Genomic DNA, 18,680 nt, shown 5'->3' with positions numbered 1-18,680 from the left:
CTCCCTTCTTTACTCATGCAGCATTAACAGAAATTGGACAAATAATACAGGAACAAATGACAGGCTAATACCATAATGCTTTTGAAAAGCATTTGACCTGGCCAGCAAAGCATGTAAAACCCTATTTGTGTGTGACTTTTGGTCCATGGTGAGGCACAGTGGGGTCATCAATGGCAGTGTTTTGAATTCAGAAGAGGAAAGCCTCAGAGAGATTTGAGTTTTTAACCACTGATGATAGGAATGTGTGCCTCACGCACAAATTCCTACTTTCAGCTGTTTCATATTACCCAATGAAAATCTCTCACAAATATAAATACGCACATACACACTTTTTTCCTAAGTTTAATCTCAACAATGTTTTTAGCAGCTACTGCTGCTGCAGCAGAGACTTAATTTAAAAAATGAAAGTGAACACAAAGGAAATAAAATTCTACATTCTGATCCCTGTAATCCTAGTTTTATCCACTGTCCAGTCAAAACCAGTTACCCCCACTACTGCTGTGAGAAACAAAGCTGGGATAATGGTAGTCTTTCCCCATTGACTGCAGTTCTTAGTGTGTTTACAACTCATGCTAGAGGCAAAAAGTTTTGCAAGAGTCTATACTATTATAGCTATTGCTTTCTGAAATGAAAGATTAATATCTCTTCCTTCCTTCCTACAAATCACTCCTTTTAACTCTTCTCTGGTAGAATAATTTTCTTTACCTTTTCTACCACTTGCTGGTAGGGAAAGTTTTGGGCAGTATCCGCAAGTCCTCTGGAGAATCAGCAAATCCTATAAAAAATGTTTTTACTGGAAACTGGAAGTACAAATGTTCAATGAACTTCTAAGGATCATCCACAAAAGCATACACATAATTGCCATGTAACTAAAAATGCCAAAAAAACCCCAAATAAATAAAGTGCTGTAATAAGTGTGGTGCTACATTTGAGGAGGGGAGTTTTCAACTCAAAAATTCTTTTTATTTGTTTTTTTACTAGATTATGATAACCTTTTCAAAACTGTTTCACTAGTACGGGATATTAAATCTGGAAATAGGAACTAGGTAACAGGCAGCCTAAATTTCACTGTTTAAAAAAAAAAAAAGTTTATTTGAAGAAGACTGAGTGGCTCCTGGAAAAAGTTTTTTTATGCATAGTGGGGACATTTTTATTATGGGACAAATGCTTTTTTCCTACATGTTCACTGACCTTAGTGGAACTGCAGGAGTGCTACTGAATTCCTCAGGAGATGATTTTATTGCTATATTGATGTTATCTGTAGGTGCTGTATATATAAAAGGTTAGATTTTAATGACTGTACTGTGATTATAATTTGTCCTTGTCTGTGTAAGTTAGGAAGTCAATATTGGGGTAGAAACAGGAGGAGGAGGAGGAGGAAAGGGTCATCATTTCAGAGTGTAGCAGGTATTTAGAAGATGGTAATAGTATTAAAAATGAGAGTGCAAGAAACAGAGCGGAATGTCTTCCTTTGAAAGTATAGTAGCTATGTGGCATGCTGCAGTTTTTCATTTTTTAAAACTAGTATCTGTCAGAGTACTAGCGGGGGTGGGGGTGGGGAAGGAGCTAATCAAGCAGTCTGAGTGGGGTTGTTTTTCTCCAATACACTTTCAAAATAGAGATGAAAACAAAAATAGAGATGAAAACATCACTACGTTCCATAAGCCAAATACACCTCTATGCAATCTTACTAAATCAGCAGAATTGCATCATAATCTAGTCATCTCTACAATTTGGACTACATAACATTGAGTTCAAGGTGCTCATATATCAGGGGAATAGATAGTCACCCTTGAAAGATACTGGCGTGTCAGCTAGTTTGCTTCAGGGTCACAAGTTGACAGCAAACACTAGTTGGAAGGCCTTCCTTTGGGAAACTACCTCCCAAGTATGGGAGTTCAAGACAAAATATTAATAAAAGCATATACTAGAGAGGGCAGAGCGTACTCTGCTCTTCTGCAAAATGGGAGAATCTTCTTCAAAATAAAAGGAGATCTCTCAACCACAGAGAAAGCATGTTTTGGTAGACTTAATTTTAGAAAGCATATACTACTACAGATGCTAATCATAGTAAATAACTCTATGCAATGTTATATACCATTTATTAGGCATCACCTAAATAAGCCTTCTCTTAAGCAAACTTCACTGATATTCCTTGGAACATAAGCTGAGGAGAAAGAACGTGGCTGAAATAAAACCTTTAAGGTTTTGAAGGTAAAAGGTATAGAGTAGGATCTATTCAGACAAAACAGTAAGTGGGATGGACATGAGCTTTTGCTGTGACTTGGGACAGAATTTAGCTTAAAGCGGGATGCAGCTTGGGGTATGTGGCCATGCTCACATGAGAGTGGTCCCAATGCCCAGATTATCTCTGTTATTACACTGTGTTGCTCTTGAAAGCTAAGTAGGTGAAGAATCACAGTCACAGAATGGTTTGGGTTGGAAGGGACCTTAAAGACCATCTAGTTCCAACCCCCCTGCCATGGACAGGGACACGTTCCACTAGTCCAGGTTGCTCAAAACCCCATCCAGCCTGGCCTTGGACACTTCCAGGGATGGGCATCCACAGCTGCTCTGGGCAACCTCTTCCAGTGTCTCACCATTATTACAGTAAAGAATTTCTTCCTAATAACTAATCTAAATCTTTCCTCTTTCAGTTTAAAGCTATTTCCCCTTGTCCTATCATTACACGCTCTTGTAAAAGGTCCCTCTCCAGCTTTGTTGTAGGCCACCTTCAGGTACTGGCAGGCTGCTATAAGGTCTTCCTGGAGCCTCCTCATCTCCAGGCTGAACCACCCCAACTCTTTCAGCCTGTAGATCAGAAAATAGATACGATTCCAACCATCCTTTAATCAGTTTATTTCTTAGGATCAACCAAGCCAATGGCAGGGACTTCTGCTCTGTGTGACCTTTCTCTAACACATAAACTGGAGTTGCAACTTCCCGCGCAAGCTTCCATCCCTGTGCACCTACGTAATGTTGCTGTCTGTGTCAATGGGCTTTGACCCACCCATACTCTGCATACTGACCTTTTTCACAAGCTGACTATAAAGAAATTAAAATAGCCTGTGTATTCAGTTCTACTGGCCCCTTGCATGGGCCAAGATAAGTTTAATGGCTGCAGCGTGCTAAGCTCAGGTCCTGTGAAGGGAGTGTAATGCCAACAGGGGAAGAATGGTGGAAAACTTTTAGCAGCAGTTGAAGCACAGTTGGCTTACGCATTTCAAGATAAACTGAAGGTGTTCTGACAGCATCTGGAGGTCCTCTTAGGAGCTCCTAAAAACTCTGAAAAATAAGCCTAAGTAAACTCTAGGCTTTCAGCTTTCTCTGCAGTAGATTGTAGAAACATAGTGTGTTAAAGATAGCAGGCATTTTCATAGTTCCCTCTTACTTTTATCCTGCGTGTATCACATTAAACAGCTGTCTGCAGTTGGTGATATGAGCAGAATATATTAAGTGTATTTTCTTAAGAAGCATTTTACATTAACATATTCTATTTCATCACTAACTTTTAACTTGTTTTCATACTTGCTAGAAAGCATTTAATACTAAATTATTATGCAGATTTCTAAACATCATTGCTCTTCTTCAATCCTGATTTATACTACAATATCTTAATGGTATAATAATCTAGATTAGGACCTGATATTTACTGTCCTTGGCTTTCCACTTAAATTACTTCTATGAGATTCTGCCCTCTTTCAGCTGCTTTTCAAGTTGTCAGCTTTCGCACTGCTGTCTGGTTTCTACCAAAGTGCTGAAGGTAGTTTTTGTTTCTTATTGTACTTGTGACAGTAAGCAATTGGATGCCATGAGTGCTCAAATTCCAGGCAAGTCCAGAGGCTGCATTTGATTGGTTTCACTGCACACAGAGTGAGTGTTTGTTAGTGATTATGTTTTCTTCTCATACCAACAAAATACCTAATACAAACACAGTTGTACTAAGTGTGGAAGTATAGCTAATATAACTTGCAAAATTACCACATGGTATAACAGCTCAGCCTGCCTTTCTAATGGACCAAGCCTTGCCAGGACTAAATCTTCACTAATGACGTAACCTTTGCTAATGAGACCTTAAAAATATCTACCTAAATAGTGAAGGATCTTACATTAATAACAGTGAATAATGTGAGGTAGCTAAGAGTTCATTATGGTGTAGCAGAAGTTTGATGGAATGCTGACAAATGGGTAGCAAAAAAGGCAGACAACGTTTCCAGAAAATGTGAAGTGATGACATTGTTTTTTATTGTGGATTTGACTCAGAAGATTGGAACTTGATTTCTGGCCTTCATATCCAACACTTGTTGGCAGCATATCGCTGTGTAAATAAATCTATTTAGTTCTTTTATTTTGGTTAGTTTCCCAGATCATGTCAAAGTACATGAAATACACGTTAAAAGGAAAATACCTTTTATTTTAATAATAACAATAAAAATGCTTTAAATATTATTCATTCTGACATATATAAAATTAGGAAATATGCATTTAATATGGTTAAATTTAGTTTAAACAAACACTCATACTTTCTGTGGGAAATAATGGGAAAGGTTATCCGTATCATAACACAGCTGAATATTTCTGCTTTGTATGATGCTGTGAGATTAGGTGTTCTTGCATGGCATACTTGAATCTATCCTGGCTTACATTCTGAACCCTTGACACCCCCTCTGCCTTGTAAAAATAATGCTGGAAAAATACAGAAGAAATAGAAGCTTTTGGGGGAAAATCAGAAGTATGAGATGTGATTCAGAGGTTCTGATGACAGATGGGCAGATAAAGTTCACTTGTAGGTATTTTCATGCACTATAAATTGGCAATCTCATAAATTTCCACTATAGAGCAATATATTAATTACAGGATGTGAGCATGTTTACTTGTAACTTGACTGACAACAGAGAGAGAGAGGGAAGGATGATGATTATGACAAATTGATGCAAAGAGTTAAAATAAGATGATAGCAAGTAATGTAATGCTCAGAAAATTTTTGTCTTCATGGATACTGCCTCCATGTTCCCTTGAAAGCTTAAGAGGGTGTGCCTTTTGTTCCTGTACATTCAAACTGACTTATATTTGAAGATTTACATTATGGCCATCATGTGTGGGAGGAATTTGTTAATATGACAAGCATGTTCTTTGAAACATCACTGTGTTGTCGCCCAAGAAGTTACTAATTTGTATTGTGAGGTGTTCCATTTGTAGAGGATGTAAGTGCAATGTAGCCAGAAAACTCTGGATCTGTTAAACTGGAGAACACTGTTCAATAGAGTGGGAAGTGATTATATTTATCATAATCTCTTCTTCCTGTGTGAGATATATGAAAACATTCCTTCCATCCCTCATGATTAATTTACAGATGTGCAGTGTATTTTACCTCTCTAGTAATGAAATAATTTCAGATCTTACTGTGGATGAAATTAAATTGTGGTCACTGGAAAGGAGACTACATTTAGATTCTGTGAAGTCCAAAACCTTATTAGTTAATAATTTGTAAGTTCTTCAATTGTGTTTTTAAAAGGAGTATTACTTTCCTATTTAAATTATGCTTAAGGCAAGAGGTGCAGGTGCTACCACTGTTCTCTGTTTCTCAAGTGATGGATCTAATGCAGACTTGCACCACTTTGAACAGAGGTCTAAGAATATAGAGAGAACGTGTATGGTCTATCCTGCACAAGGTGTTGCTCTAGTTTACATAGTCCCTTTTTACTCTGTAGACTCTTGCGTGCTATTCTCCAAATAGGAAGGTTAGTAGGGTAAAGCAAAACCTGGATGTTAACAATGGTTTTAATTTCGTGCTGTGCATATCCAGATGTATACATCAGCAGTCCTTTCTATTTTTCACAAGTTCTCCTTGTTTCCCTTTTATCTAGTCAGGCTTTTCGGTAATATATAGAGGAAAAAAGAAGCAAAATATGATGGATTATGCAGCGACTGAGGGAGTTAATTCATAACCAGTTAAATGTACGGCTTTAAGATATATTATTCCCCTTCTTAATTCATAACCAGTTAAATGTATGGCTTTAAAATATATTATTCCCCTTCTTATCCTTTATTTCATTCCCGAAGAGAATTAAGGGTATGTGCAAAGTTAATAAATTAAATTACAGGTAGCAATCTCTTTCCAGTTGAGAGATTCAAAGACTTGAGCAATTAGTCTGCCTGTTAGGCTCAAATCACTAAAGCCATGGAGTTTCTAACACAGGCTTTGTTAGAAATTCTCCTGAAAGTGGAAAAGGTTTAAAGCAGTGCTTTTGCTCATGTTTCAGTAAAGGAATATAATAAAATAGAACTTTTCCTGAGGACTATCAACAAGTACCGGGGGAGCTCAATGACTATCTGATGCATGACAAATTGCATCTGTGTTGATGGAGATCAAACAGAGTTAATGCTCAAAAGTACTGATGAAAAATGTAAAATAGCTTAACACTTTCAGCCTTTCTCTACCAACTATTGAAACCTGCAGACGATTTTTCCATGAATTACAGCTCAGAATGTTGGCAGATACGTACAGAAAAATTATGACAGCAGTTTCCATTCTCTTCATGAAACTGGAATTAGGATGCAGAGTATCCATACAGCTTTTTCTTCACCATTGCACCATCATCAGACAGACAGAAATAGTAATTTTAAATGCAATGTATGAATTAGCCTGGGAGATTCACTTAGCTATAGCTCAGCTGTTCGTGTTTGGCCCTCCAAATCTGTCTGCATGTCTGCTGCACAGACAGTAAAGAGCTGTGCTACTGCAGCATGAACGGGGTACAAATGTTTCCTGCCATTCGCACAATTCTCATCTCATGGGAATTCCAAGGCCTTTTATAAGCTGGAATCAGTCGTGTGGAAGTTTGTACATGTAACTCTGGTTATACAGAAGCATAAGCATATGAATATCTGCTTTTTTGGAAGACGAAACTCAGGCTAGACTTTCAGTGAATGGGGAAGGCCTAACAGTTTCTTCATGAGGCCAGGGATATAACAGAAGAAATCACCTAATCTTTTCCCCAAATCAGAGAAAGATCTTCTGGCTAAAATGGATCTCTCCTGATGAAGGTCTTACACCAAGCATGAAATTTACTCCTTACAGCCAAGAGAGGAATACAATGAAAGGCAGCAGGTGCTCTTCTGTGCCTCGGGATATAAAGTAATGAACAGGATATGGTAGGACCCAGAGGAAACAGAAGCCTTGTCTTGCTAAAAAACAGTGGAGAAAAATCAGTAAGGCCTCTCTAAGTAATGTTATATGGCTGATGTGGGCAACCTCATGAAAAATGGAGTGTAAGTGAATCTGTGTGTAAGCCAGTGGTGATGCCAGGGGATTCTTCTGTTTAAACGTCTAACTGGCAAATGGGAAATGCTTTCCAAAACCACACTGTAAGGACTGATTCTCAGTACCATAATTCACTACATCACAACAAATACAGTATGTCAGCCAGGAAAATAAAAAGCTGTATTTCTAAGGTTCTGTACCTGTGTTTCATAGAAAAAGAACATATTCTCATACTTCTTTCTGCTGACATCTATCTTGGTAAAACTCCCACCCCCACCCCACCCCTCCCAGACAGTGACTTTGCAAATTTGATCCCTTTCTGGGGTCATATGCTTCTGGTTTGTGCATTGCATCAAGCAAAAAATCTGTCCTCCTTAGATCCATTCACAGCCCCTCCATTACTGTCTGTCACCTCTGAATGGTACTGAATGGTTAAATCTTTCCTCCCATAACCTCAACACAGTAGGATTGTGCCTTTTTTGTTAATTACTCAATTCAAATATTCACATTTTTCTATGTCATTCCTCATTCGGAAGAGGGCCTTGTACACCTACAAAACTGTTATTTTCATTCAAATCCCAGTAAACTTTTTGTCCCCCTTTTTTTTATTTCATCATGCCTACAAAACAGAGGATAAATATCAAGATGTCAACATGCTCTAAGTATTTCCTATATTGCTAGCTTTTATTGTCTTGCCACTTTCTTTTGTCTGTGTTCTCTTTTCTCTCTCCCATCTTATACAAAAGTCTTTGTGGGGCAGAAAGTGTCCTTCTAACTTTATGTTCATTGAACAACTGGCATACTGAAGCCCTGGCACATAATTAGGATTTATAGGCATGGGTGCATTAAATCAAGAAGCATTAACCTGGTACAAAACTGGACTTGATACTAGTAAGGCTATGTAACGGGATCTATGATCAAAGAAAGTTCTCTGAAAACGCAGCTGACATATTTTTATCTAATACATTTTAGCGTCTTGTAATTTGAAGAGGTGGTCAGTTGCAGTTTGTATTGAGGAAAGAACTAAATTCAGTCTTCCATCACAGAAACTGAGCCAACTCTTTGTGGGCTGTGTTTGTACACCTTAGCTAGGGGGCTTGCTTGTAGGTAAGTTTTGTATCATCAAAAGGATGAGGAGCTGCCCATCAAAATTCTAATGTCCTGGTTATTCAGGAGGGTTATTCCATGAATTAGAGTCATGAAGAGTTGGATTTTTCCTAGTCTTCTTGCAGGTACTGCAAGGATAGTGAATCAAACATATCAGTCATCTTTTCATGCACACATGAAGACAAGGAAAAATTGCAAGTGGGAAAGTGTAGTGAGTATTCCATCTTCCTCCAGGACACACAGAATCTGCTTTTGGGAATAGAGACACAGGATTTCAGGTCCTGCTTTGCTTTTTTTGTTAATTGTCTTGAATTCAGGGTATCCTAGAATATGGAAGACCGGTACTGTTTGTATTAAGTATGTAGGAAAGGAGATGTATTAGAAAGTGTATTCCCAGATTATGCTTGTCTAGATGAATCTTGGTGGATTAGCAACATGTTGTAATGCATACATTACTCATAGTTTATGTTGTAGATAATATAATCCTATTAATGAAGGACATAACATTTTTCAGGTCTCCAAAAGAGTAAATATTTTCCCACTAGCCTTTTAGCTTGTCTGTATGGGTAACAGTATATAGTTATAGTACCTGATCTAAAATAATCTCTTCTGGTGCACCAAAAAAAAAAAAAAAAAAGCGTAAAGCAACTGATCTGAAAGGCAGAGAAACCAGCACTTCTTAGCCTACTGGGTGAAATTAGTTGTATAGTCACATATCTTGATGTCATTGCAACTGCAGTTCAAAACTCAAGGTAAAAACATGGTAAAGTGGGAATGGCTTAGAAAAGTGCCTCACTTGGACCAAGAATTTTAGGGGCAAGATCGACTTTTTGCTTGGTTTTTTTCCATCATCAGCAGAAGAGATTGCAATCTATAACCGCCCTGCTTAATTTGTATTGATAATCTGTAGAGATTTATCTCCTTTCTAGGGTATGGTCTTTTCACCACCCTCTTTGGGATAAGCAGGTTTTGTGGGTAGTATTTTAAATATGGTTACAGGTTTGACACATGTAAGTTTAGGCTGCTGAGACTATCTTTAGCAGTACTGACATAAACAGGTATCCCCCTACCACCCTGTTCTTATTTGTGTCGGTTGTCAGTTCGCACTCTATAAAATCATGTTGAAAAAAGTTTTGCATAGTAAAAGGATTTTGTTATGGTTTCATTAAGTGCCATGTTATAACAAAGTTAAAAAACAGAGAAAGATACAAAGATAAATGAAATTTAAAATAGTTTGTGGGGATTTATGATAAGCATGTACACACTTCAGAAGGCGTCTGGCACTAATAAGCTCCAGTGTCTATCCTCTAACTAGATTAAATTAATTTCCATTTAGAATTCAGCAGATGCAGCAGCCATGGGTTGTTTTTTGTTCCCAAAGGGTACTTTCTCCTTGATAGAAACTCCAGATACCCTTTTGCTTTTCAATATCTGAGTGTTAGACAGCAATTGGGAAGGTAACAATAAAATTGGGAGCTATGGTAAATATCCATTTAAAAAGGAGGAAAAAGTTAAACTAGCCATGGCTTAAAGTAGTTTCTTAATGTACTTCCTAAACTAAGGAGAAAAGGGAAGATATGCAACCGTGAAAAGCGCAACGCACAGTTCGAAAAGTTGAACATGAATTGTGGAATACAACTTTTCAAGACAGAGCAGTCATTGTAAAAGGAAGCTAAACTGACAAAATGAAATCAGAACCTAGGAGGGGTGGCAGATTTAGTAGTTGGAATCAATAAATTCTTTCCTGTTTTCCAGGAATACACTGAAATTTATCTCTGCCTCAAAAAAACCCACTCTACAACAAAACCCCAATACTTGGGATGTGCACTATAGGAACTCTACAGTTAACGATGAGAAGAAATTTGATAGGGTAAATTAGTTGGATTTTTAAAATGAACCCTAATTCCTTGCTAAAAGCAGTTTTACAGCTGCTTTGCTGTGCAGCTGGGGAAGATTCTGCTTTGGTTATAAGTGGTTTGTAGTACGTTTCTAAGGGCCATTTATGGGAATCACATGGATGAAATTTATTGATTGTGAAAATTATTGTCTGTAATGTGATGACTGAAGGGACAGACATGTTTGCTGAAACTACTGGAGTAAATGTATTTGGAATTGGTTCCTGAATAGTGTAGTTTAGGATACAAAGATGCCTGATTTTATTGCTATGGCAGGAGCTTTCCCTACCACCTGTCCAACCTTTCTAAATGTGTCGGATAAGATGCCCAACAGCAATAACAGTCCTGTAGCAACAATTTCCCATGTTCTAGAGCTTGTGTTCCTTCTGAACAAACTAGGGATTTTTTACATAAGTGCTCTTTTCACAAATTTTTAAGGAAGCATGTGTTACAGTAATATATGAAGAAATAGCAAGATTGAAACTGTGGCAAGGCCTCTGCTTGATATGATACACCTTCAATTTAAAATAAGATGATGGTGATATTGCAGGTTTCCCCTAAGACTGTATATAGGGCCACGCAGGCAGGCAGGGTTATAGTATTTTATCATATCTTGAAGTGCTTCCCTGGGGTGTGCCTGTTGGAATCCAATCCTGTCTGCAAGATTCTTGTGATAATGGATGCACTGTGCAATGCTTCTCCTTATCCCCGCTGGGCCAGCCAGGACAGGATTTGCTCCGTAATTATGAAAAAGGATGTGTATTTCACTGTGCAGATGTTCAAATGATGTGTTTGCTTTCTTTCATTTAGAAAGAAATAAACTTTTTAGCAGTATCAGAGTGAACACAGGCACAGCTTGCAAAGGATTGCTGTTTAACATCTTATTGAATGTTGTTACCATGTCACCCAAAAATACTTTGGAAGATGATATCTTTATGCAGCTGACAAGCTATAAATTTTCTCTCAGACAGCTCTGTGAATGTGTGATCTTCCAAAGAGCTTTTAATTTTAAGCAAATGCACAAAATAATCAAAACAAGTATGGATTTATTTATAACTACCTAAGAGAGGTTACATTTAATTTTGGGCTTACTTTCATGCATATGCTTAATCTTTAATGAATCAAGTCTAATAATTTTAAAAATAGTCTTTCACCTTAGCTGGGGAGCTGTCCTCTTCACAAAATGGAGAGAACCGAAAAAAAGAACCCAGCCCCCCAAAACAAACCAACAAGCAACAACAGGAATTAAAACCCCAACATCTTTAGTAAGGAAAATTATGGTGACGTTTTTGATGGTCAGTGTCACCATGCTAATTGGGATGGCAAACCTATTCTTGTCGTATTACATTCTTTGAATTATCCTGTTGCAAACCAGTCTGGTTTAATTTATTTTTTCCCCTTGAGACAAGGGATAACACTGTTATAATGACCTCACTGAATAAAATGAAGCCTTCAAAAGCTTTCCTGTGCAGCACCAGCAATCTAGGGGGAGGGCTGGAAACAAGAGGTGCTACAATGATAAATGATATTACAGTAGGAAGGAGAAAAGACGTGTGCAGTATGAAATAGGCATTCATATCAAAGAACGTTATAATGCCTCAAGCTTTCTCTGTACTCAGGTGTGAAAAACAGAATGTTGCCTTTCATAATTTTCCCTCTTCTCTGGTAAATCAGAAGTGTCAGGGATAATGCATGTAATCAGATTTCTTTGTGGCCGACAGCTTCTTCAGTGAGGTGCCCCCTGTGATTTTATAATCCTCATTGCACTCTGTGGTGTCTGCTCAGACTAACTCCCAGTAAAATTAACACGAATGTTGCATGACAAAGGATACCTGATAATAAAGATCCTTACTTTGTGCCGTTTCCAGAACACCTAATGTAGGGTATTATATTTAGCCAGTACATGATTTGCTGATGTATTTCTGGTGACCAGACTTTGTTGACAATGATAATGATTTTTAAGTGTATTTTATACATAAATAGGAATGTGAACAAAGTGGACCCTTACTGCACTGTGTGATCTTGCTGCATTTATTTCTTGATGACCACCAGAACTCTGCTGAAAAATTGCTGACGAGGAAAAATCAAAACTCCCCAAACACCTTCATTTAAAGCTGAATGCAAACCTTGCTTCTTTGTCTAAGCTTCCCCACAGTAGTGCTCTCATTCTTACTGATTCATGCAGAAAATGAAAACCAGGAGACTTTTTGTCCATGTTTGTATGGATAGAGGAAGAAGAGAGGGGAAAAAGGGTGGAAGCATGACCATGTTCTTTGGAATGGTTCTCAAAATGCTCTTTTTCTGGCAAATGTTAGTGACTGTGCTCAGTCACGGGCCTGACTACAGTCAATAAGGCTGAACAGGGGAAGAATGAAACATTCATGTGTACTGGGAGAGCTAGAACAGTAGGAACTGGTAGACGTGGCAGGATCTGAGCAAGGCGTTAATCATGTGCTTCAGGAGATTGATTGCAAGTATAGAAATGGGGATTAGCGTGTGTTTTCTTATGAAAAAACTTGAAGAGCAGCCATGAGCCTCTGTCAGAGGTATTTCGCAAAAGCAAAAAAATGGATTTGTAAGCAAGTGATGCCACTCTCCTTTTCCCTCCAACATGTTCAAGGCAATTATTTCATAAATAAAGAGGCTTATGCCAAGGACATACTTAAATCCTATATGGGTCTCCTCCTGATGGAAACATTTCAGGAAGGCTCAAAATATTGGCTGCTTGCCCGAACCCTGAGTAACAATATAATGAAATGAACTGTAAGATTTTAGATAGGAACTATCTATAATGTGCTTGGTATGGGAATATGTTTATATGCTTCTTGGAAAACTAACATATTTGTACCAGCTACAGGTGTTCACACACACCGTTTGCTGTTTGTTTCTATATTAAGCTGAAGATACATTGAGTTTGGTTCAGAACTTTTAGTATAATGTTTAGGCTTTAGCTGACACCTGCTTATTGGTGTATACAGATTATCTGTCAGACTAATACAGATCTGGTAATAATCTCTGACTTCTAAAAAAAAAAAGAAAAGAAAAAACTGTTTAATGGATTAATTATTACTTGATATTTTTTCTAATTACCTATCCCTGTCCAGTTATGTTGTTCTTCAGGGCATGGTGTAAGACTAATTTCTTCCACCCAGACATAACCTCCCAAAAACCTTGCCAAGCAAAACCCCTCAAAACCACATTCTTATCTTGTTCAACCTTACAGACATGCAAATTTCAAACCTGAAGAAATTATTGTGTACGTTTCACACTCTTTTTAAGTCACTTTTTCATCCTGTAATTGACTTACTGAATTGCCAAGTAGTTATTTACTTCTGTAATCATGTGCTACATGTCCACAGATTTTTTCCACTATTATATCCTTTTTAAATGTTATAAATTAAACATCTCATGTTTTACTCAGGAGTTCAATGAAGACTGCATATTTACATACTGAGAACTGAATGATTCAGGACATCTTAATTGGTTTAAAGGGTTTTAGGATTTAGTTAGCTGGGATCTGATATAGGTCAGGGCTGACTGGAATTGTATTTTGTCTCGTTACTAGTTATGGATTCTTGCAAAATAACTTGATGGTCTTAAGCCTCTCCTTGGATTCATCCTGATCCTCAGGAGGACAGTGCTTGTGCTGGCTCTTCTGTTGCTAATAGTGCACTACTTCTGTTTTGAAAATCAGAGCTTGTTCTAAACTAGAATTTAGATGAATGAATTCACCCACGTTGGCAGACAGCCACTTGCTTCCCTCCTAAAACTGCAAGGTGATAATTGGCTAGAAACATGCTGATCATAAATATTTCCATGGAGTTCCATGACCTATGAGATTTGCTAGATAGCCTACAATTGGTTGATAGATTATTAAAATATATTTTTAAAATAATTGCTACATAAAGAAAAAATATGTGCAACCTAATGCTATGACTCCTTTATACTAGTATGTCTACAAAATATCAAGATGCTGGCCATTATCAGGAAGGATGAAGCTGGGGAAGAAGGCAAGTCATGTATAAACTTTTACAGTGCTTCTGAAGAGCTAGTAGATTTGATATTGCCTAAAATCTCCAGTTCTGAAAATGCTTCTGTAATATACTTCAATATGTTTTTATGATTTAAATGGTAACAAGGCACCTTTTCCTACCCAGAATAACTTTTAAAAAATAGCTAGTAATCTTTTTCACTTTAAAAAGATTCTTTTTGTTTGTCTCCCCAACGCTGCATCCTAATCTTTCCATAAAACCTGTCCTCTGCCTCTTATTTCAATTTCAGCTTCTTATACATACTGAAAAAGGACATAAGTAGTAAATAAATCAAATGCATGAAATGCAAACAAAAACAAAAATGGATTTTTTTTCTTTATAAAATAACTGAGATCAGTAAATTAGTCAAGTCAATTATGATAATTATGAAATACAGTCTTGATATTTTTTCAGGCTGTCTGTCTTTTAAGTGTGTGAAGACTTAATACATAGCTACACTGTAACTAATAATAGACTATAACATGTAGTTTCTATGAGTGTATCCGATGAAGTCAGCTGGTACATCAGGACCATCAAATCCAACCAGTCTAACGTAACATTAGCTTCAAAATGAAATATTAAATACCAAGCTTTGGATTCTATGTATTTTCTTTCTGAAACTTTAGCTTTTACTTTTGAAGATTTTGTTTGTTCAGTTTTTTTAATGGAAACCAAATTTGAGGGAATCGCTTGAGTGCTGCAGATATCAGAGGTAGCATTGCAGGGAAAAAATCCCCGAGCCTCTTGTCATTTATACTAAATAAACTGTTTGGGAATAGAGATGTTTGGCAGCCTTGGCAATGAAAAATATAAATTAAAAAACCCAAACTCATCCTGCTGCAGGATTAAGAGATCAGTAGATATCAGCAACTGATCTTCCACCTTAATCAATATTATTGTCTTTAAGATCGTCCTGGATGTTTGAGACAAACTTTGAAAGTTTGTCATCTTCCTTTCTGTGGTACTGGGAAACTGCAGATGGCAAAAATCATTAGTAATGCATCCAAAGTGCTAATATGTATGGGGAAGATATTAACTGGCCAGAAAAAATAAGGTTAAAAATAATTTTATTTGTATTTTTTAAACAGAATGTATCATTTTTTTCTATGAAGAACAGCCTTTCTCCTGTAAAGTCATACTGTATTTAGTACTCTGAGGAACGATTGTCTTAGATGTCCTTTTGTAATCTGTGTAATCACTGATTTCTAATTAGTGTGCTTTGTTACCTTCAGGTACTTCATTTTCACTAGCCTCAAAATAAGTGTGTTTTGTTGGACATTATGTGCTCCAATTTCTGAAGGGCTCAATGTTCTCATTTCATTACAAAAAAGTAGTTAGAATAGGATACTCAAAACCGGGTAAAATGAATTCATTACTTTTAAATACTTTAAAACGCTGTAAGTAGAAAATTCGCTTATGTACGTGTATTTTTGCTAGCTTCAGTGTTGTTACAGACAAGCTTAGAAATGAGTTTATGTTTGGGTGCTTTGCTTAGAATGTAGGCACTTAGCTACCAGGATCAAGTGTTACTCTGAATGATCAGAAGCAGTACTTCTGCCCCAGAAACAAAATTTGAGTATCCAGTTTATCCATCGGTAATCATATTTCAACATCTCAAGAGAATGTTGCCACGTGTCGCCAATACTCTCTTCACTCTTGAAACAAGGAATGTGTTTTACAGAAACCTAAAATATCACTAATGACTTTTCACTTAAAATCTCATATATACTATAATAATACATATGAACTTTGTAAAATATTACAGCAACTCACATAAACAGTGTGAACTAGTCTATCCCTTTTACAAAACGAATAGGAAATAATAGTACTTTTAAGAATGAGTAATACTGTCCTAAAGTTTAGAGGAGAAAGAAGTGTTTTATTACATTTTAATATGAAACTGAAGACTTATAGATATTACTGTCCAGTAAGGAAACACAGTCATCCCATTAAACTATAGGCCTACATAGACATATAACTTTATCAACCACAGTGCTATTCTATGCATCTGTGGTGGCAAGTAGGTTCTTATCCTAGTAAACAATGCATACAAAAGTAATGTTGATAAATTAAGAATTAGTAAAACTTGATGTTAAAAAGACTAACTCCAGTTTGCAATTATTATATTGACAGATACTGCTAATTTAATGGCATCCCCATAGCGTCAGCCTTTATTACTCAGCATTTAAAAGCGCCTCAGTCGGAGTGCTGTGTTCAGTTCCCAGAACTGCAGTCAAAAAAGAATAAAAGCAGAGGTTGCAGAGTATGTGGAGGGAAAAGACAAGAATGATCGGAGGCCTTGCAGTGGTGACCTATGGATGGAAAGGAACTGATGTAATTTACTGAAGATTAAGGTTTTCAGAAACAGAGAAGGGAAAAAAATGATTCTGTGGATTCTGTGTTCACTGACGTGTTTCAAGAATGGACTAAAACTATAATGGAGGACTTAGGCTGTATATCATGGGGTGAAACAATGTAATGGTAAGGACAGAAAAACACTAGAATAGGTTTTGGAAGACCATTTAAAGATTTCTACTGCAGGAGGATTTTTACGAGCTGTTTAGACAAACATTAGGAATAACAAAGGCATAGCTGATTTACCTTGGAGCAGGAGGATGGATTAGGTGACCTCTTAACATGTCTTTCAGGCCTTTTAACACTCATTTCCCACAGTAATTAAGCTTGTGAGATCTTGCTAGGGGTCTGTTCCAGTCAGCCCTCTCTACTAACTTTGAGCCTGTGGGCTAATTTCACACCCGTTTAAGGGAGGAATGAGTCTCAAAGACACTGAAGTTCCTGTAACTTTCTTGAAAAGTGTAGTGGTGGGTAGCGGAAGGAAGCCGAGATAAGTAGCCCTATTGAGGGAGGCAGGGAAACATGTCTGCCAGCTGGAGAGCTTGAAGATGTGAACTGGGGGATGGAGCAGTGGGTGTATGCACACAGCTGGGATTGTGCTCTGTTGGGTGCTCCCTCTCGGGCCCTGTCAGTTACAGGTGTGAGTGTGGTGGGGTGCTACAAAAAGTTAAAGCACGTGGGCAGGCTGGAGGCATTTCAGAGGTGAGGTTAGCAGGAACACCGGAGTGAAGTGGGAGGTTCCTGTGGTGAGGATAGAGAGGAGAAAAAATTCATTAGAAACTAGGCTTAGTTACTTTCACTGCTCAAGGAACTAGCTTCTATTCAGTGAAAGGCAAACGCTTAGTAGCACTGACCAACTAGCAATGCACTGATCTGATCCAGGACTGCAAGACTCTGTCAACTTGCCTTTTTTTTTAGCAAAAAGTTAGTGTGTGTTTGCAAGATCAAAGCTTTAACCACAGAGATACTTTGTATGAAGCCAAACAGACTACTGGAACTGATAAGCATTCTGGTTCTCATATCTAAAAATACTACCTGCTATTATAGAAGCTTTTTTCCTTGTTGTCTATGAAGACTACCTTTTTTGATGTTTCCACTACCAAATAGACTTCCATGTGTTTAAAAATATATCAAATATTTGGCCCTACTCTGTACTAAAATCTAAGGGTGGAAAAAACCTCTAATACTGATGACATGTTGCTTCAGGATTGTGTCCTTCCTATCCAGGATAAAAATAATACTTCACCATAACCTTTTTCCTTAAGCATTCCATAAGTCAACCCAACTACGGGTGGGCTGTCATTGCCGTGTGTATCACTCCTCATGATTACTTAAAGGAAAAGGCTCAATAATCGCTGCATAGCTACAAGTTGTGCAGGGAAAAAAATATGTGCAGTTATGCTCCTATGGTTGTCATCCTTTGCCGATAAACAATTGACATTATCTATACTTGGGAGGATTCTTAAATAGTGGGTTTGGTACATATTGCACTGCATCACTACAGTGACGTATTTTAAAGAAGCTGCCTTAAAACTTATCTCAAAAATCTGTGATTAAGAGCAGACTTGGCAGATTCAACGTAAGAATGTTACACAAAAAGAAGTGCTTTCTGGTCATCAAAAGGAATGGGGAGGATAGTGAGAACCATCTTGGATAACCAACTAGCCCAGAAAATGCTTCAGTCACTCAAAACCTGACGTAAGCTAGCAGGTACATAATACATATTTTACTGAAAACAAACGGTGGCTTTCCTCTGGCGAGCTTCTAATAGCTTCAGCAGGTGGACGGGATCCTAGCCCAGCACAGCAAATGAACGCACACTGGTAGTGACACTGATTTCATCCAGTTCGTGTGCTGGAAGTTACGGATGCATTCAGGGCATCGCTGGACGGGGGCTTAACCTGAATTATGCAGGTCTTTGAAGAGGAAGAGACTGGAGGAGGGGTTTGTTGTTAGCAGTCCCTTAAAATCACCGGAACGTTCCCGTGCGGGACGTTACCGGCCCCTGTGAGACAACGCCGCTTCCCG

This window comes from Falco rusticolus, chromosome 15, assembly GCF_015220075.1.
Source record: "Falco rusticolus isolate bFalRus1 chromosome 15, bFalRus1.pri, whole genome shotgun sequence".
In the NCBI taxonomy this organism is placed as follows: Eukaryota; Metazoa; Chordata; class Aves; order Falconiformes; family Falconidae; genus Falco; species Falco rusticolus.
Note: the sequence above shows the minus strand (reverse complement) of the source record.